The sequence below is a fragment of the Rhinolophus sinicus genome, linkage group LG05 (assembly GCF_036562045.2).
Source record: "Rhinolophus sinicus isolate RSC01 linkage group LG05, ASM3656204v1, whole genome shotgun sequence".
Taxonomy (NCBI): Eukaryota; Metazoa; Chordata; class Mammalia; order Chiroptera; family Rhinolophidae; genus Rhinolophus; species Rhinolophus sinicus.
In genome coordinates, this window is record NC_133755.1 from 63,314,269 (window position 1) to 63,335,831 (window position 21,563).

A 21,563-nucleotide genomic window follows, 5' to 3' on the forward strand; every position below is an offset into this window, starting at 1 on the left:
TTTGGATTGATGGTTGATTTTATAAATAACTTTAAGCATAGTTTTGAATGAATGATTGAGTATGAAATTCTATATATCAGATCAATCTTAGTAAAATATATTATCCATGCCTGCTATGTTCTTAATTTTTATCTACTTGATCTGGTAATTTCTCAAGAATATGTTTGTGGGTTTACCATTTTCTTTTTATATTTCTAACAGTTTGTGCTTTACATATTTTATTTATTTATGAAAAATTTCCAGCCCTATTGAGATGTAATTAGCATGTAACATTGTGTGAGTTTAAGAGGTGTACAGTGTGATGATTTGCTATATGTATATGTTGCAAAATAATTACCATAATAAGGTTAGTTAACATGTCCATCACCTCACAAAGTTATATTTTTTTCTGTTTGTGTGAGTTGAGAACATTTAAGATCTATTCTCTTAGCAACTTTCAAAAAGTGACTATAGTCACTATGCTGTACATTACATCCCCAAAACTTATTCATCTTATAACTGGAAGTTTGTACCCTTTGACCATTTTATTTCCATATTTTAAAGTGATATTATGAAGTGTAAAAACCACGTGGCTGTTAAGATGATAAGCAAACACATTGGCATATATATCTTTTAATGCAATTTTGAATTATTTTCTTGGACTGGATTTTCAGAAGGAAATGGCCTTGAAAGTCAAATTGGCCTTTTAAAGATTCAACAAATGCACACTGTTGGCTGCCACATGAGAGTTCTTGCTTTATTGAACCCTAGTCATCAGCAGGTATAAAACAAAAACAAAAACAAAAAGAAGGCTGTGTTATTTTGAGAGAGGTAAGAAATGGGGATACTTTTAAGAAATTTGTCTTTGATGTTAATTGAAGTTGACTTTTTTCTCCTGTAGGTCTGATAATCAGTTGAATTCTTTTTTTTTGTATGTGGATTGTCTGTTCTTGTCCTTTTGTGTTTCTGTTTCCTAACTTTTAATTTGAGGAGGTTAATCTCTTCCAGTTCTTACGTTCCAGGAATTATGTTTATGTTTCTTCTACCACAAAACACCTTATTGAAAAAGAAAAAACACATTAGCCCGTCAAACCAGATACCTCAGATTCTTCCTGACTACCTGCCTGCCCACTGTCTCTGGACCAGAGCAGACCTTTCAGTGTGGCATGCAAAGCAGGTAGGGGTCCTGTGGGACCTAAAGCTTATACAATTGGGAAGGGAGGGTTTCTTTAACTCTTCTTTTAGAGTGTCGAGAATTTAAGGTGATTCATATTACCCCAAGCAATCTACAGACTCAATGCAATCCCTATCAAAATTTCAATGACATTTTTCACAGAACTAGAACAAATAATTCTGAAATTTGTAAATCTGTATGGAACTACAAAAGACCCTGAAGAGCCACAGTGATCTTCAGAAAGAAGAAAAAGCTGGAGGTATCATGCTACCTGATATCAAATTGTACTACAAACCTAGTGTAATAAAAACAGTATGATATTGTCATAAAAACAGACACATAGATCAATGGAACAGAATAGAGAGCCCAGAAATACCCACACATATATGAACAATTAATTTACAACAAAAAGCCAAGAACATACAACAGGGAAAGGACAGCCACCTGCAAAAGAGTGAAACTAGAGCACTATCTTATACTATACACAAAATTCAACTCAAATGGATTAAAGACTTGAACATAAGACCCGAACCCATAAAATTACTAGAAGAAAACATAAGTGGTAATCTCCTTGACATCAGTCTTACCGGTGTTTTTTTTTGTTTTGTTTTGTTTTTTGATATGACTCCAAAGTCAAGGTAAGCAAAAGCAAAAATAAATAAATGGGACTACAGCAAACTAAAAATCTTCTGCACAGTGAAGGAAATCATCAACAAAACGAAAAGGCAACATATAAATGACAGAAGATATTTGCAAATCATGTTTCTGATAAGTGGTTAATATCCAAAACATATAAAGAACTCAGACAACTCAACAACATAAAAACAAAAAACCTGATTAAATAATGGGCAGAGGATCTAAACAGACATTTTTCCAAAGAAGATATACAGATAGCCATTAGACATATTAAAAGATGTTCAACCTCACTAATTATCAGGGAAATGCAAATCAGAACCACAATGAGCTATCACCTCACACCTGTTAGAATGGCTATTATAAAAAAGACAAGAAATAACAAGTGTTGGCATGGATGTGGAGGAAAGGGAACCCTCATACACTGTTGTTGGGCATGTAAGCTGGTGCAGTCACTATGGAAAACTGCATGGAGCTTCCTCAAAAAATTAAGAATAGAGCTCCCATACGATCCAGCAATTCCACTTCTGGATATTTATTCGAAGAAACCCAAAACACTAATTACAAAAGATAGGTTGGGAGAGGGGGGTGGTAGATGAGGGTAAAGGGGATCAAATACATGATGATGGAAGGAGAACTGACTCTGGGTGGTGAACACACACTGGGATTTATAGATGATGTAATACAGAATCTATACACCTGAAATCTATGTAACTTTACTAACAATTGTCACCCCAATAAACTTAAATTAAAAAAAAATGATAGGTTGGTGCAAAAGTAATTGCACTTTTGAAATTATTTTTAACTTTCTAAACCACAAGTACTTTTGCATCCACCTAATATATGTACCCCTATGTTCACTGCAGTGTTATTGACAATTGTTAAGATATAGAAGCAACTTAAGTGTTCATCAATAGACGATTGGATAAAGACAAAGTGGCACATGTATACTCGTACAATGGAAGACTACTCAGTCATAAAAAAGAAAGAAATCTTGCTGTTTGTGACAACACTGATGGACCTTGGGAGTTATATTAAGTGAAATAAGTCAGATAGAGAAAGACACATACCATGTGTTTTCAGAGATATGTGGACTCTAGAAAAATAAAGATTGAACAACAACAAAAACAAACTTGGAGATACAGAGAACAGACTGGCGGTAACCGGTAGGGAAGGGGGGCTGGGGTGGGGCCCGGCAAAATGGGGGAAGAGGATCAACAGTATGGTGATGGCTGGTAACTAGATTTACAGAGGTGAACACTATGTAATGTATGCAAATATCAAATTATAATGTTGTATACCTGAAATATTTATAACCTTATATACCAATTTTACCACAATTAAAAAAGAAATCAGATATTAGAAAAATAAAGTGATTATTGATGTAGTTGGATTAATATCTATCAGGTTTATAACTGTTTTTTATTTGTTGCACTTGTTATTCCCCCCCACCCCATTCATATAAATAATTATTTATCAATGTTTTTGCAACACTTGCTTGAGTAACATCGTGTGTAGATCTGTCCACAATGAGGCAGGTACAGAAATGTTTATGCAACACTGCCTATGAAGCAAATTTTGGGAGAAAACCCAATATTCATCAATAGGGCCTTGGGAATTTAAATTATGGTCACTGACCTAATGGAATACCATGCAGCAGTTAAAAGTAAGCCAATACAATCTTATGTCCTGGAATAACATGAACTCTATCTAACATATGTTGTTAAGGGAAACATAAGGTGAGAACAATATATACATTATGATTCTTTTACGTAAAAATTGTGTGTGTGTGTGTGTGTGTGTGTGTGTGTGTGTGTAAATGCACAGAAAAAGCTCTGGTTTGGGAAAGCAAAGAATTATTAGTTACATTATTTCCCCAACAAAATTGTATTCAGATTTTTATTAAGATTTTTTAAAAAATGAAAGGAACTTGGGGCTGGCTCAGGTGGTTGGAGCTCCGTGCTTCTAACATGGGCCAGTGGGCTCTCAACCACAAGGTTGCTGGTTCAATTCCTCGAGTCCCGCAAGGGATGGTGGGCTGCACCCCCTGCAACTAGCAACGGCAACTGGACCTGGAGCTGAGCTGCACCCTCCACAACTAAGACTGAAAGGACAACAACTTGACTTGGAAAAAAGTCCTGGAAGTATACACTGTTCCCCAATAAAGTCTTGTTCGCCTTCCCCTTCCCCAATAAAATCTTAAAAAAAAAAAAAAAATGAAAGGAACTTAAAAGTACTTTTCATCAAAAGGAGAAGTTCACCTGACATTAGTAAGCTTTTCTTTTCTTTTTTTTCCCCCCCACTCACGCTGGCTGCCAACCTCAGCGTCAGGAGCACGGTGCTCCAACTACCCGAGCCACCTTGCCGGCTCCCAAGTAAGCTTTCTAACCTCAGTGTTTACACTGCTTATCTGAAATCAGTGCACCATACTTGTGGGGATTAAATGCCAGAGATGCAGGCAGCAAAGATGTTCCCAAACGCTTGCCAATTCCCACACCATCCATTTCCCCGTTTTCTAAAACTTTGGGCAAATTTATTCAAGGTGGATACTCTAGCTCACAAAGATGGGGGCACGGATCACCAGGGCAGAGTGAGAGCCTCCTAGGATTTGGGGTGGTGATGGCAGGCAATGCTCTGGGGGTGGGGTGCTGGAGGACCCCTGATGGGAGAGAAAGGGAATTTGGTCAAAGCATGAAAGATCCACTCGTGGACCTGTGCTTCTCGCCCCTGTTTCTCAGGGACTTAGTGGCCAAGCAGCTTTGGTGAGGTCACAGCATGGCTATAATTTCCAGGCAGGCATCAAAAGATAGGAATTATTGAAATATCTTCTCCTTGAGGCACTGTGAAAGACAAGAGGGCTTCAATATATACACCAAGTCGGCAACAATCTGTTGGTTACTTGCTGAGGAATGACAGATGATTTTCTCTGTGACTCAGTTGACCAGTCAGATGTTGTGTCAACTTACACATAGAAAGAGCCAGGATTATAGCACTCAATAGGCCTAGGATTACAATGGGATCCAGCTCATTTGATTCAGGACCTTGAAGCCAGAAAACCCTGTTTCTGTTTCTTTTTCTGAATTCTCCCCAGAAAAAGGAAATCGCACACACAGAATCATTTATTGTCAGTATGCCCTCAAAGTAAGCGGGTTAATCTCACTTAGGGGAGTGAGGTGAGGGTTTTACCCTCCTTCTTGGGCATCACTCTGGATTTTATTGCTGAGTTAATCAAGGTGAATTTCGTAATTTGTGACCTGCAAATTAGTTCCCTGATGTTTGGAATCAAGGATGGAAGGGTCAATAGCTGCAGACCATATCATCATGCATTTAAAATTTCTCCCAACAGAGTCGTGAGGTGGGTTGATATTGTCATCTCGGGTTGGAAGACAAGCCAGTCTGTCCCAAATGTCATTGAGTTAGTTCCAATGGGAACTTCCTCTCAGAGGTACATTTTATTGGACATGAAGACTCAGCTTCCAGATTTTAGTTTCCCCAGGTAACATACAGATTCATTGTACTCTAAATGTCAACAATATATTCTTGACAAGCTGCTTATAAAACTTATATGGAAGTAAAGGACCAAAGATACCTAAGATAATTTTGCTGAAGGGTAAGGGGGCACCTACTTTTCCAAATATCATGATTTATAAACTGTAGTAATTTGAACAATAATAGACCAATCGAAGAGAGCAGAGGACCCAGAAGATATATATGAAAATGTCGGAGGTAGCTGTCCACATCAGTGGGTAAAGGATTTGGTCTGTGGTACAGTAACCATTAGCTTTTCATGCGGGTTAAATGTAAAACTTGACTTCTAGCTCAAACCATTTACAAAGGTGTATTCTAAGGAGAATAGAGACTGAATGTGAAAAGCAAAGCTTTAAAATTTTATGAAAAAAATTTAATGACATAGTATAAGGGCAGAATTTTTTGATCAAGACATAAAAATACAAACCATAAAGGTCTGATAATATGTTACCATATTAAATTAAAAAAAAAGAATGGGGGGGAGACTTCCAATCAAGATAGTAGAGTAGGGAAAACGCTATGCTTGTATCCTCCCATGACCACATGAAAATCACAACTAAATTATAGAACAACCATTCTTGAGAACCACCTGAAGACTAGCTGAACAGAACTCATAACTAAGGATATAAAGGAGAAGCCACATCGGGACTGGATGTCAGCTGCATGTGAGTGGAGACCTCTGCCTGCTTCACCCACAGACGTGCCCTGGTGTCTAGCACTGGCTGGCATGCTGTAACACCTCAGTACATGGGCACTGGAAACCACAGTACAGGTTCCTGCTTACAGTTCTCTCTGCTCCCTCTGCCTCTTGACCAATGCTGGTAGCACCATGTGGTCCTGTGTGGTGTGGCATGGCATCTCCTCTGGGAGCTAGGTGTTGCCCTCATCCACAGGGGCCAGGATGAAGTTCCAGCCTTAGAGGTCACCTTTCCAGCAGCAGGACAGAAGAAGACTGAGTAGTATTCCATTGTACGAGTATATATGTACCACTTCTTCTTTATCTAGTCACCTATTAATGGACACTTAGGTTGCTTCCAGGTCTTGACAATTGTCAATAACACTGCAGTGAACATAGGGTGCATACGTCTTTTTGAATTAGTGTTTTGGGTTTCTTCAAATAAATATCCAGAAGTGGAATTGCTGGATCGTATGGGAGCTCTATTCTTAATTTTTTGAGGAACTCCATACAGTTTTCCATAGTGATTACACCAGCTTACATGCCCAACAACAGTGTATGAGGGTTCCCTTTTCTCCACATCCAGGCCAACACTTGTTATTTCTTGTCTTTTTGATAATAGCCATTCTAACAGGTGTGAGGTGATATCTCATTATGGTTCTGATTTGCATTTCCCTGATAATTAGTGAGGTTGAACATATTTTCATATGTGTAATGGCTATCTGTATATCTCCTGTGGCTTCTCATCCAGGCCAACACTTGTTATTTCTTGTCTTTTTGATAATAGCCATTCTAACAGGTGTGAGGTGATATCTCATTATGGTTCTGATTTGCATTTCCCTGATAATTAGTGAGGTTGAACATATTTTCATATGTGTAATGGCTATCTGTATATCTCCTGTGGCTTCTCATAAGCAGACATGGCTACAAGGTCATGTTACATGGTGCCCTGCTAATCACACTAACTGACAACACTAACAATGCTAACTATGCTTATTAACTCTGCTAACAAAGAATACCAACTATCCTGTGCAAACCAATACTAACAATGCTATCATTACTAATTATGCTAATAAATAATACAAACTATACTAACTATGCTAAATACACTATACCAACAAAACTAACAATACTAACTGTACTAACAATGCTAACAATACTAAAAAAATTTAAAGAATAAATGAAAAAAAAACAAAATAAAGAAAAAAGAAAAAAATGAGAAAAGAAAAATGGAGAAAAAGAAAATTTAAAATGTGAGAAAAAAGACAAAAAGAATAAATAAAGAAAGATGATGGGCCAGCCCGGTGGCTCTGGTGGTTGGAGCCCTGTACTCCTAACTCTGAGGTTGCCAGTTCGATTCCCACATGGTTCAGTGAGCTGCGCCCTCTACAGCTAAGATTGTGATCAACGGTTCTCCCTGGAGCTGGGCTGCCATGAGCAGCCGGAGGTTGGTGTGGGCTGCTGAGGGCTGCTGTGGGCTGCTGCAGGCTGCTCAGTGCTGCCGTCGGCTACTGTGTGCTGCCAAGAGTGGCTGGTGGCCCGCATGAGTGACCTGCAGCCAATGTGGGCTGCCGTGAGTGGCCGGCAGCCATTGTGAGTGGCCGGCATCCCGTGAGAGCTGCTGTGAGCTGCCGTGAGCTGCTGTGAGCGGCCAACAGACGACTGGCCACTGACTGCCTCAGCCCGGGGGAGTGCAAAGCTTATAATACCAGCATGGGCCAGAGAGCTGTGTCCTACACAACTAGACTGAGAAACAATGGCTTGAACCAGAGTGGGGGGGGGGGATGCAGAAGAAAGGGGAAAAAAAAATAAAGATGAGAAAAAAGAACAAAGAATAATAAAGAAGACCCTAAAGAGTTTTTTGTTTATGTGAGATATTAAAGATTGAGATTTACTTTATTAGAAATTAAAATCTGTAGGATGCTTCAGTGGCCTTTTCATTTATAATTTGAAAATCTGTAAAAAATTTTTGTCTTTTAATAAAAGACCTCATAGTGTCTACACTTAGAATATTAATTTCATTTCCTTAAACACTGATTGTTTTCAAATTGATGCTACAACTTAACTGACATCAGGATTCTACAGGAAAATGCTCTGCTGCATAAGATAGGATAAGATACATCTGTATAATCAACATCTATAAGGCTGAGAGGAAGATAACTTTCATCATATTTTCACCAATAAGACCACAAGCGTATTTCTCTAAGGTACATTTGTATTATCAACATCTATAATGCTGAGAGGAAGATAGCTTTTATCATATTTTCACCAATAAGATCATGAGCATATTTTTCATCAGAAACCTTGGAGACTAGTGGGCAGTGTGTTGATGTATTCAACGTATCGAAGGAAAAAAGCTGTCAACCAAGAGTTCTATATCTGACAAAACTGTCCTTCAAAAATGAGGGAGATATTAAGACATTCCCAGATAAACCAAAGCTGAGAGAGTTCTTTACCATTAGATCTGCCCTGTATGAAGGGAGTCCTTCAGGTTGAAATGATAAAACACTGGACAACAACTTACAGCATTATGAAGAAAGAAAGATCTCTGGTTTAAGTCAATACATGGATGATTATAAAAGCTAGTACTATGGTAACTTTGGTTTAAAGCTCCACTTTTTTTTTTCTACTTGATTTAAGAGACTAATGTATTTTTTAAAACAACAACTATTAGTCTATTTTTTAAAAACACAATGCATAGAGGGCTGGCCCAGTGGCTCAGGCGGTTAGAGCTCCATGCTCCTAACTCCGAAGGCTGCCGGTTCGATTCCCACATAGGCCAGTGGGCTCTCAACCACAAGGTTGCCAGTTCAATTCCTCGAGTCCCGCAAGGGACAGTGGGCCTCGCCCCCTGCAACTAAGATTGAACACGGCACCTTGAGCTGAGCTGCCACTGAGCTCCCGGATGGCTCAATTTGTGTCTATGCAATGAAGCTTCAAAGAAACCCAAAAGAAGAAGGCTTGAGGAGCTTCCACATTGGAGAACCAGAACGGTTCCATGTGCCATCATGTCTGGCCCCAAACTCCATAAAGACAGAAGGCCCTCTGTTTCAAACCTCACCCTATGTATCTCTCTCTTTGGCTGTTTATTTGCACCCCTTAATATCCTTTGTAATATATGGTAATCTAGTTAAAAAAAAAAAAAAAGAAAAGAAAAAGACTGTGGGACAAAAACCAGTAAGTACAAAATTGAAGACCAAGTCTCAGATTAGGAAATGATATTTACAATGCATAGAAACAACAAAATGTCATTATCCATAATATATAAGACCATTACAAATTAATAAGATAAAGAGATAAAGACAAATAACTCAAGTAAAAATGAGCAAACTATACAAAACAGCCAATATCCATATAAAAAGACACTAAGCCTTATTTGGGTAAGGGAAATGCAAATTAAAACATTGCTATTACTTCATACCCAGATTAGCAAAAATCAATAAGACTAATAATATCAAGCTTGAGTGAGAAATGGCCAAAGAACTTGTACGTAATGTTAATGTGATTTTAAATTGTTACAACCACTTTAGAGACAACTTGGCAATATCTAGTAAAAATGAAGATGCTCACCGTTTCTCCAACCCCCCCCCAACACCAGAATTCCTACTTTCAGGTTCATTACTCAGAGAAACTTTGACACATAAGAATGTTCACGGAGGTACAAAGATCAGAAACTGGAAATTTGTAATAATAAATATTGGAAAAAACCTAAATATCGAATAATAGAAGGATGGATAGATAAATGGTGATAAATTAAATAACACAATGAATGAGCTAAATCCATAGTTATCAACAGATAAATTTCGAAAGTGTGATGTTCAATGAAATAAGCAAATTTCTTTTTTTAAAAATTTGTTATTTTTTAATGACAGTTGACATACAATGTTATATTAGTTTCAGGTGTACAGCATAGTGATTAGACACTTATATAACTTGCAAAGGGATCACCCTGATAAATTTAGTACCCATCTGACTCCATACATAATTATTATAATATTATTGACTATATTCCTTATGCTACTCTTTACACCCCCATTTTTGTTACTATTTTGTAACTACCAATTTGTACTTCTAACCCCCCTCCCATCTGGCATCCATCAGTTTGTTCTCTGTATCTATGAGTTTCTTTCTGATTTGTTTGTTCATTTATTTTGTTTTTTTAGATTCCACATATAAGTGAAATCATATGGTATTTATCTTTCTCTGCTGACTTATTTCACTTAGCATAATACCTTCTAGGTTCATCCATGTCGTTGCAGATGGCAAGATTTCATTTTTTCATGGCTGAGTAATATTCCATTGTATATATGTACTACTTCTTTTGTATCTATTTGTCTATTGATAAACATTTAGGTTGCTTCCAAATCTTGGCTATTGTAAGTAATGCTGCAATGAGCAAATGTCTTTTTGAATTAGTGTTTTGGGTTTGTCTGGATAAGTACCCAGACTTGGAATTACTGGGTCCTTTTTTGTCTCTAGACATAACCTTTGTTTTAAAGTCTATTTTATCTGGTATAAGTACTGTTACTTCAGCTTTTGTTTTGTTTTGTTTTGTTTCCATTTTCATGAAATACCTTTTTCCACCCCTTTACTTTCAGTCTGTGTGTCGATCTGAAGTGAAACTCTTGTAGGCAGCATATGTGAGGGTCATGTTTTCTTATCCATCTACCCACCCTATCTTTCAACTGGAGCATTTAATCCATTTACATTTAAAACAATTGTTGATAGATATGTAGCTGCTGTCATTTTATTGTTCATATGTCTGATCTTTTTTTCTATTTAAAGAAGTCCTAACATTCCTTGTAATACTGGTTTGGTGGTGATGAACTTTAGTTTCTTCAACTTTGGAAAGCTCTTTATCTGTCCTTTGATTCTAAATGATAGTTTTGCTGGGAAGGGTAATCCTAGTTGTAGGTCCTTGCTTTTCATCACTTTGAATATTTTGTGTCCATCCATCCCTTTTGGCCTGCAAAGTTTCTGTTGACAAATCAGCTGACAATTTTATGGGAGCTCCCTTGTAAGTAATTAACTGCTTTTCTCCTGCTGCTTTTAATATTCTGTCTTTGTCTTTAACCTTTGGCATTTTAATTATGATGTGTCTTGGTGTGGCCTGTTTGGCACTTGTGCTGGGCTTAGGGGTGCCTTGGAGAGGCTAAGCTGTAAACTGAGGCTGGCTGCCACTAGTGCAGGGCTTGGGGTTGCTTAGGAAGAGGTAGAGGGCACACCAAGGCCAGATGCTGCTTGCTTGGGGTTTGTGAACCTTAGGGAGATTTTAGGAAAGTCTTTAGCATGAGCCAAGACAGGCCATTTATATGGAAAAGCCACCGGAAGTGGCTTGGGTGAGCCCACAAGTTGGCGGGGCAGGATCTCAGGGAATCACCAAGGTGGGGTGAATGGTATTATTTAAGTTGATGGAGACTCAGATATGGTACTCACTGTGCATGCTGGCTGGGTGGGGCAGGGCTCAACAAAGGAAAAATGGCTTCTGCTGGCACTTCTATCTGGGAGAAAGCTGCCCCTCCAGCCCTTGTCCTGAAGCCAGACAATACAGTTCCTCTCCACAAGTCCCTGGTGCCTTTTGTTTGAGCTGCTGCCCCAGTGCTGGAGCTCAGAACAAGTGAAATCTGTCAGTTAGTAAATTCATGCAGGCCCTTTAAAAGGAATACCTGGGACTACACCAGCTCTCTGTCTCACTCTGCCACAATCTCTGCTGTTTTCACGGCCATAAGTTATGGAGACTTCTCTTCCTGGGACTGGAACCCTGGGCTTGGGATCCTCGTGTGGGGCTGGGACCCTTTGCTCCTAAGGGGGGATCTCTGCAGCCGAGATATCCATCCCGATTTTTTACCACCACACGTGGGTGTGACCAGCCTGTTCTGTGTCGCCTTCTCTTTTACTAATCTTGGCATGGCTTATTTTGTATATCCTTAGTTATAGGACTTATGTTTGGCTAGATTTCAGGTGATTCTCAATGATGGTTGTTCTGTAGTTTAGTTGTAATTTAATGTAGTCATGGGTGGAGGCTAGCATAGCATTGACCTATTCCACCATCTTGACTTGTAGCCAGCAAATTTCTTAAGTATACATGCAATCTGACATCATTTATGAAAAATAAAATAACATACAAAATTATGCTGTATATTATTTATTATTATATCATTGTTTATAATATGAGATCTGACAATTAGGTTCGTGAACTTACCACTGTACGCTTACATTGGCAGCACTGTACAAACAGCTCGGTAAGGTTTCATAGCCTTAGTATATCAGTGTCTCACTGCTGTGTTCATATCGACGTGTTGCAGTGTGTTGCTAAGTGGCATTCATTACTGTTATCACATGTTTTTGTGTGCCACCGGGAGACTGTCTGAGCTTGAATTAGAGCAATGAATAAACATTAAATTTCCTATTAAACTTGGCAAGAGTGGAAGTGAATTCAGGGACATGTTAGTCCAAGCTGATGTGAATAATGCCATGAAGAAAACGGCAGTGTACAAATGGATTAAACATTTTTCTGAGGGGAGAGAACGTGTCACTGATGAAGAAAGATCAGGGTGGTCAGTAATGAACAGAAATAATGAAAACATTGCCAAAATTTGTTGAATTGTGCGTCAAAATCACCAACTGACTTTGAGAAGCACAACAGACCAAGTAAACATCAGTAGAGAAACAGTTAGGAAAATCTTAACTGAAAATCTTGGCATGAGAAAGACGTGTGCAAACATGGTCTTGAAGGAGCTCTTGCATCATGGCAATGCACCAGCTCACTCAGCACTATGTGTGAGGGAGTTTTCAGCCAGTAAAGAAATAACTGTATTGGAACACCTTCCCTACTCACCTGATCTGGCCCCCAATGACTTTTTTCTTTACCCGAAGATAAAGGAAATAGTGAAAGGAAGACATTTTGATTACATTCAGGACATCAAGGGTAATACGAGCTCTGATGGCCATTTCAAAAAAAGAGTTCCAAAATTGCTTTGAAAGGTGGACTAGGTGCTGGCGTTGGTGCATAGGTTCCTAAGTGGAGTACTTCGAAGGTGACTGTAGTAATATTTAGCATGAAGTATGTAGCACTTTTTCTAAGATGAGTTCGCGAACTTAAATGTCATACCTCGTACATACTTATTTAATAAAAGTTTTACAAGTATAAAAGTATAAAAGTCTGAATATGTATAATCCACAAACTTTAACATAGGAATTACCTTGGTGGGGAGTAGTAGTGGAACACGGAATGGGGGTGAAATAAGTACTAACATTTTATTTTTTATGAAATAAAAATAAATAACTGAAAAAATTTTGACAAAATGTTAAAATTTGTAAATCTGACAGGGCATGCCTGGACATCTATTATATAACTTCCAGTACTTTCTTTATATTTGACATATTTCATAATTTAAAACAAAAATTTTAAAACTGTCCTCTTTAGAAGGTTAATACATAATTACATGTAATGAGTACCTCTGTGTACCTGGCATGATAAAGTCTAGTTATACTTGGATTTTCAACTCTATGGGAAGTTGATGTCCCTATTCCCTTCCTTGTTCAAGGGTCAACAGTATTTGAATTTATAAGGTTAATGAAACATCCTTTTGCTGGCCTTGATTGAGGGTAAGATTTAGGCTGTTCAAAAATAGTCAAGCAAATCATGTATCGGACAAGAGATTAGTATCAAAAAAATATGTAAAAAACTCATACAACTCAATAGGAAAACCCAAACAGTCCTATTAAAAAATGGGCAGAGAACTGAATAGACATTTTCCCAAAGAAGATATACAAATGACCAACACATATGTGAAAAGGTGTTCAACATCACAAATCATGAGAAAAATGCAAATCAAAACCCCAACGAGATATCACTTCAGCAGTGTTAGAATGGCTGTTATCAAAAAGACGAGAGATAAATGCTGATGAGGATGTGGAGAAAAGGGAACCTTTGTGGTGGGGGTGTAAATGGGTACAACTACTATGCAAAACAGTATGATGGTTCCTCAAAAAATTAAAAGTGGAACTATCATATGATTCATCAATTCCACTTAGGATATCCTGACATTTGCAACAATATAGGTAGACCTCGAGGGCATTATGCTAAGTGAAATAAGTCAAATAGAGAAAGACAAATACTGCATGATCTCACTTATTTGTGGAATGTAAAAAAAACTGAACGCATAGAAGCAGGGAACAGATTTGGGGTTGCCAGAGGTGAGGGTTGGGGATGAGGAAAATAGGTGAAGGGGGTTAAAATGTACAAACTTCTAGTTATAAAATGAATGCCAAGGGGATGTAATGTATGTATAGTGATTATAGTTAACAATACAATATTGCATGTTTGAAAGTTGCTAAGCGAGTAGATCTTAAAAGTTCTCATCATAAGAAAGAAAATTGTAACTATGTGTGGTGATGGATGTTAACTAGTTTTATTGTGGTAATCATTTAGCAATATACACATATATCAAATTATTATGTTGTGTACCTTAAAGTAATACAATCTTACATGTCAATTATATCTCAATAAAGCTGGAGAAAAAATTGGCAGGACCACTTGCCCAGAGCCACAGATGCCCAGGTCTGCCAGATGCCAGCCTCTGCCCTAATTACTGAGCTATCCTGTCTGTCCCACTTACTCCCACCCACCTCCCCACCAGCCTCACCTCTTCTCCTGAACCACTCTGTGTAGCTGGGTTTCCTTGGTTTGAAAGGACCAACTTTCTTATTTGTTTTTTTCCTCAACTAATCCAATAACCTAGACTTTTTATCAGGTTACACAGGTCTTCTCCTACGTTTTTCTCTAAACTCATAGCCTTGTTGCTCCTCAAAGTCTCAAGGAACAGCTGGGCTATTTCTGGCATGTGTGTGAGAGTAGGTAAGGCATTGGAGTCAGGCTACCTGGGATCGAATCCTAGCTCTCCAATTTATTAAATGGTGTGTGATTTCCATGATACTACAGAGCCTCTCTGAGCCTCAGCTGCCTCATCTGTTAAAGGGATCACTACTATCTGCCTTATTAGGATGTTAAGAAAGTAGAATAAACAAAAAAAGAAACACAGAGCTCCCAGCGTGGTACTGGTACGTGGGAAGCACTTGGCAGATGGAAGATTTATTACTCCTCTGTCTTGTGGCGAGGAAGCAGAGGGGTCTCCAGGCCTGTCAGGCACACTCAAGTTAAGATGCAGCAGGGCTCCTTCGTGCTCTGGCCCAGGCTGGGACTCAGGGCGAGTTGGGGCCCACTGCAGCAGGGCCCGAAAGTAGGTGGAGAGATTGTTTTTAAGTTAGTGTGGACCCCCAAGTGGAACATCTTCCCTCCCGAGGCAAACCCCTTCAAAGCCCTTGAAAAAATCAGTTTCACTTTTAGCAAGTCCCTGCCACAGCGAGGGAAAGCCCCCACAGCAACCAACCCTCTCCAAAGGGAGAGTCCTCTTGCTGAGTCTGTGCCTATTCATGCCCCCTGTTTTCTGCACCTTCCCCTTCCCACTGCTTAGTTCCTTAGCTCCCTCCTCTCCTGCCTCCTTTATTCTTTTGCCTTTTGTGGCCCCACACCTCTCTTATGTGGCCACCTTGGGCACTGATTTCAGGTTCTGGGTTGTCCATCTGTGTGCAGCCTGGGTGAGGAGCTTCAGTGTAGTCCATCTTTCTGTCTCCCTGAGCAGCTCCATGCAACTCTGTACTTAGATGAGGGCTTCCAATTAAGCCTTCCCTGATATGCCCCCAGGCACATGGTGGAGACAAAGCAGATTTGAGTTCCTGTCATGTTTATAGCATAAGCTGTATGCTTTATCTCTATAAACATAGTAGGCAGGTCTGTGCACTACAAAGAAAGATGATGCCCTGGGAGACATAGAGTTTAAAAATGCTGCATCCTTCTAAGAAATGATCCATGAAAGATAATATTGATAATCTGGACTTCATTAAAAGTAAAGGCCTCTGCTCTGCTAAATCAATGTCAGAAGAGTGATAGGACAAGCCACAAACTTGAAGAAAATATTTGCAAAAGACACATCTGATAAAGGGCTGTTATCCAAAACACATAAAGAACTCTTAAAACTCAACAGTAAGAAAACAAACAACCCAATTAAAAAATGGGCCAAAAATCTTACAGACACCTTACCAAAGAAGATATACAGATGGCAAATAAACATAAGAAAAGATGCTCCACATCATATGTCATTAGAGAAATGCAAATTAAAACAATGAGATACAACTCTATACTAATTGGAATGGTCAAAATCCAAAACACTGGCGATCGCAAATACTGAGAAAGATGTGGGGCTGCAGGAACTCTTACGTGGCTGGTGGGGATGTAAATGGTGCAGCCGCTTTGGAAGGCAGTTTGCTGGTTTTTTACAAAACTAAACATACTCTTGCCATATGATCCAGTGATCAAATGCTCCTTGGTATTTACCCAAAGGTGTTGAAAACGTATGTCCACATAAAAACCTGCATACAGATGTTTATAGCAGCTTTATTCATAATTGCCAAATTGGTAGCAACTCAAATGTCTCTCAGTAGGTAAATGTGTAAATAAACTGTGGAATATCCAGGCAATGGAATATTATTCAGTGTTTAAAAAAATGAGTTATCAAGCCATGGAAAGACATGAGAGAACCTCAAACGCATATTACTATGTGATCAAAGCCAATTTGAAAAGACGGCAGACTATAAGTTTACAAGTACATGACATTCCGAAAAAGACAAAACTATGCACACAGTAAAAAGATCAATGGTTTCCAGGGCTTAAGGGGGAGAGAGAGAGAGATGAACATGTGGAGCACAGAGGATTTTTAGGGCAGTGAAACTGCTCTGTATAATATTATAATGATGGATACATGTCATTATGCATTTGTCCCAAACCATAGCATGTACAACACCAAGAGTGAATCCTCACGTAAACTATGCACTTTGAGTGACAGTGACATATCAATGTAGGTTCACGTAGTGTAACAAATGCGTTACTCTGGTGGGACATGCTGATGACGAGGAGGCTATGCAAGTGTGGGGTATACGGGAACTCTCTGTACCTTCCCCTCAATTTTGCTGTGAACGTAACATGGCTCTAAAAAACATATGTCTTTTTTTAAAAATGTGGCTATCTTCTAGTACAAAATCATACCAATGCTTATAAAGTATTTCCCACCTATAACCCAGCAGGGGGGAAAAAGTGATACCTATTGTGGGTAAAAGTGGGGTAAGACTGGGCACATGCTGGTGGCCTGGAACGCAATTTGATACCAAGTATTAAAAGCTATAAAATTGTTTATACCTGTATGCTCAGTAATTCTAATCTGAAAAATTTCTCCAGTAGATATAATCTTAGACTTGGCACAAGATGGTATGAATAGAGATTTTAAATGTTGGAAGCAATTGTAATGTTCAGAAAGAAATAAAGGATTATTTAAGTAAACTGTGATAATCGATTCAATACAACTTTAAGCGTTAAAATTATGAAGTGTTTTAATTATGAAAACTATGCGGGGACAAGAAAAATGCTGATGGTATGTTCATAAAAACATACATTCAGAATGATTATAACATGTAAAAAAGAGTTTTAAAAACGTTAGAAGAAAATACATCAAGATGCTTTTCCTTCACTCTTTTTTTCTAGTTTTTAAATTTCTTCAATCTTTTTTACTGCAATTATATCGCTTTTACAAATGGAAGACTTAAAAGTAACTCACTTTCCTTTTGTGGGGGAGAGATGGTCAGTGCAAAGCTGCACTCCACCGCAGAGACAGCATTCAGAACTGGACTTTTTCCTCTTGGGGCCAAATCAAGCAGTGTGTGTGTCACTTTTCGCCCCATATTGTCTATGCCAATTATTCATATGTTGTCTTACAATTCTCCAGTTTAGTACGTTTATATCTTCCTCCACAACTATTAAGAATCTTCTAAAAATTGTGGTAAAATACATATAACGTAAAATTTACCATTTTAACCATTTTTAAAAGTACAGCTCAATGGCATTAAGTTCATTCACATTGCTGTTGCAAGCATCACCACCATCCATCTCCAGGACTTTTTCATCTTCCCAAACTGGAACTCTGTACCCATTAAACACCAACTAACACTCCATTTCCTCTTCTCCTACCCTCTCCCAACCACCATTCTGCTTTCTGTCTCCAGGAATTTGGCTAGTTTCGGTACCTCTTGTAAGTAGAATCATGCATTTGTCTCTTTTCCACAACCATTTTTAAAGCTCTCTGAGGATAGGATTTGTTTTCATTTTAAACGTAACGTCTATTTGCTCATTAACGTAACATTTACTGTGCTAGGCAGAGGCTTAACGCTCAAGAAGCACATGTGGTCTCCGTGGCTGACAGAGTAGTGAGACAGAGGTAACACGGACAGACACAGAGAAGAAAGGACAGAGCGGGATAAGTGCATAATTGTGGTGCCAGACAACCCCTGGGGCCTTCTAGAAAATCTGAGTGTTTGTAGGATGAATTGGGAAGTGGTCCCTGAGGAGGGTGAGGAGGAGCCCTGGGGGGTCCAGGCAGAGGGAGGTGGGCACAGAGCTTGAGGAAGCAGGGCCTTCATGCTGTGTGTGCATGTGTGTCAGTGAGTGTGGGAGTGCGTGTAGAGGTCCCAGGGGAGATGGCAAGCCTGAGGGGAGGGAAAGAGGGCCCTGGGCTGGGCTGAGTGCACAGCCAAGATGAGGAAACAATGCTAGGACTTTATGCTGGATACTGAGGCCACCACGCTCTGTACCCACATGACCTCCTGGGCCAGGTACTCAGCAGCCTGGTTCCTCAGACACAGAGGCTGAGACACACGTCCATGCAGTTTCTCCCACAGCTAGAGATGGCTGAACAGGCATGGTCCTTGCCTGTTCAGAACAAAGCCTGGGACCCCGCTTTGTTCTGCGTCTTTGTGCACCGCTGGGCGGCTGTGTGTATAATGTCTGGGGTTCAGCAGGGAGGTGATTATTATCTCCAATTTGTAGGAGTGGAAACTGAGGCTTAGGGACAAGAAGCTAGCTGCCCAAGGTGGAGGAGCAAGTAAGTGAGTAAAGAGTGAATATGTGATTGGATGAATGAGCAAATGAAAGGAGAACAAAGTCTGACCCCATTCCCCCAACCATTGCCTCCCAAGGTCCTGAGGGAGGGGTCTTTTCTTGGCTCCACTGGCCTGGGGAGGAGGAGGGGAGAGGAAGGGAGAGCAGGGCCCACCACTGGAGAGGAAAAAAGATTCTAGTCTCTCCAGAGCACACTCAAGTGTGCTTTCTTGTGCTTCTTTCCTAAAGCCTCGCCCTGACCTAACTTACTATAAATGCAGTGTCATGTCCTATTTTTCCTTTAGCTATTTGCATAAATAGTCTGATTCTCTTACAAAATCTTTATGACCACAGTTGCTGAACTTTGGATAACTGTCTACAAGTAAATAGACCACACTTATTAAAATTCCCTCTTATATTATTCATTTAGGTTGTTTTTGATATTTCTAAAATACATAAACAATGCTATTAAATAATGCTAATAATACTGAGAGTAGCATTTCCTGAAGACTGATCTTCAGATCAGGGTTTCAAGGGTCTGAGCAGTTTCTGTGGGCCCTGTGTGTTTTGACCCCCTCAGTGCCTTGGGCAGCTTAGAAGACGAGGGGCAAACCCAGTGACTCTGCATCTGCGTCTGTAAGGGAGCTTCATCCAAGCAGATGGGTAGGGGCCAGGGGTACTGCTGGAGGGGGGAGGGGCTGCCCTACATAACATCCCCACATAAAAGCGGCAGGTGTGCAGGCGGGATCCAGGGTGGCAGCAGCTCTGCCTGACACCCCCTGCTTGTGGGGAGCAATCACCTGCCTCAAGTGTCCCCCCCAACCCTTCCTTGGGCCATTCCCTTTAACGTTCTTGGGAAAGTCCAGGGTACAGAGATTCTTACACATTTTCATCTGACTCTGTTTGAAATGCAGCCCCCGAGTCTGTAACTGTTGCAGCAAACCCCAAGCATGCAGGCAGAGGTTTGTGGCTGGCTTTTGTTGGCTGCGATCACTCTGGAATCAGAGAATGGCTGCTCTGGCAGGCGCTACCCAGCATGTCCCAGGTGGGAAAAGCCCTGAGCTAGCTGAGGCTCTGGGAAAGAGCCCAGCCCTGGGAGTCTGGGCTCCAGCCAGTTCAGCCTCCTATTGGCTGAAGCCTATTAGCCAGACACCTCCAGGAAGAAACCAACAGAAAACATATGCAGAAGCAACAAAGGAGAAGAAAAGCGCTGTGAAGGTTCTTGGCTGCCACCTCCAAGTCTGAATGGTCAGCAGACCATAACCAGAGGCGTGGGAGCTTCTCAGAGAGGGCCACTTTCTTCTCATACTGCTCACCTCCTGCCCATCCACCCTTGCCCTTTATTGCCGTTACCTGACTGTACCACGCTGCATGACTCAGCACGTGTCTGTCAGCCACCCTCAAAGACACACCATGGAGAACAGCTGCAGACACTGTCCTCAGGAAAGGGACACAAGGCACATTCAGTTATGAACGGGAACACGTACCTGAATATGTGGACATCGACTGCTGGAGCTCTTGGAGGAAAAGATCCAAGATGGCTTTGATAACTTTGTAGACCAAGCAGGCCGAGGCACCTGTGTTTTTAGGTGGTTTTTAGAAAGTCTCATTTATATTATTTTGATGTGCCCTTGAAAACCTGGAAGGAAATGTGGTCTTGTGGGGGAGCGCTGCGCAAGCCACACCAGGGCCTGTGTTGTCTTCTTAGCTCTTCCCTTGTCGTCAGAGGGGTCCATCTGGGCCACTGGAGTGAAGAGGCGGTCACACCTGCCCCCTGTTTAGCCGGGGACACCTCCCAGTGGTGTGGCAGAGTGACGGAGTTATAAAGCCAATGTGCTTTCCCCAATAAACAAAACAAAGAGCGACTCTAAGAGGTGAATTACTTGCAAACAAAGGAATATTCTGAGAATCTGTGACATGGGTTTGTAAATGAAGAGGAAACAGGAACCACTGATCAATTCATAATGATAGTGTTGAAAGCTGCAGTTAGTCTGGGCCAGGGGAGCACCAACAGACTGCTGGAACTGGTTGCATTGCCTGAGCTCTGTCACGTGGAATGAACTCCAACGCACCTTCCTAAGCGTCTCTGTATGGATGTTACTGTGTCACTGCTGGGTGTGAAGTGTGGCAATGAATACTCACTTCTTTTATCAAAAGGAGAGTAGGTTCAAGGTTATACCTATAAAATATAGTGGCACTTGCTGCCTTGCGTTGCAGGAGGCTTCCTTGGGTGGGCTAGGCAAGGGGGCGTGACAGCTGGCACACTGAGAATTGGCCATGGAAATGGTCACAAATAAACACCACTGAATTTTATGGCATCCCAAAGGTCATCTTGGTGCAGCAGTGATTCAAAACTGCAGTCAAGTGTAAGCCATTGAGAAGACTTGCTTTTGAGCGGTTCTTGGAAACTTGCAGGGACTTCCTTTAAGAAAAACACTTTCTAGTTAAATGTGAAGTGGGTTGCCCAGAGAATGAGTTCCACATCACAGAAGGTGTTTAAATGTGGGGTGGACAAGCACTTGACAGGTCTGTCATACATGATGTTCAAATATTATCTTGGAAGCTGAATTAGACTTTCAAGCTCCTTT

General features: G+C 40.3%; 1 long non-coding RNA gene across 1 annotated transcript; it reads right to left on the minus strand.

Annotated features, from left to right (window-relative positions):
• Positions 1-715: 715 nt before the first annotated feature.
• LOC141571576 (uncharacterized) lies at positions 716-21,205 on the minus strand. The gene is made up of 2 exons (XR_012496415.1): positions 20,463-21,205; positions 716-1,035 (listed from the first exon to the last, which is right to left on the minus strand). It is a non-coding gene; the product is annotated as an uncharacterized LOC141571576 (long non-coding RNA).
• Positions 21,206-21,563: the final 358 nt, after the last annotated feature.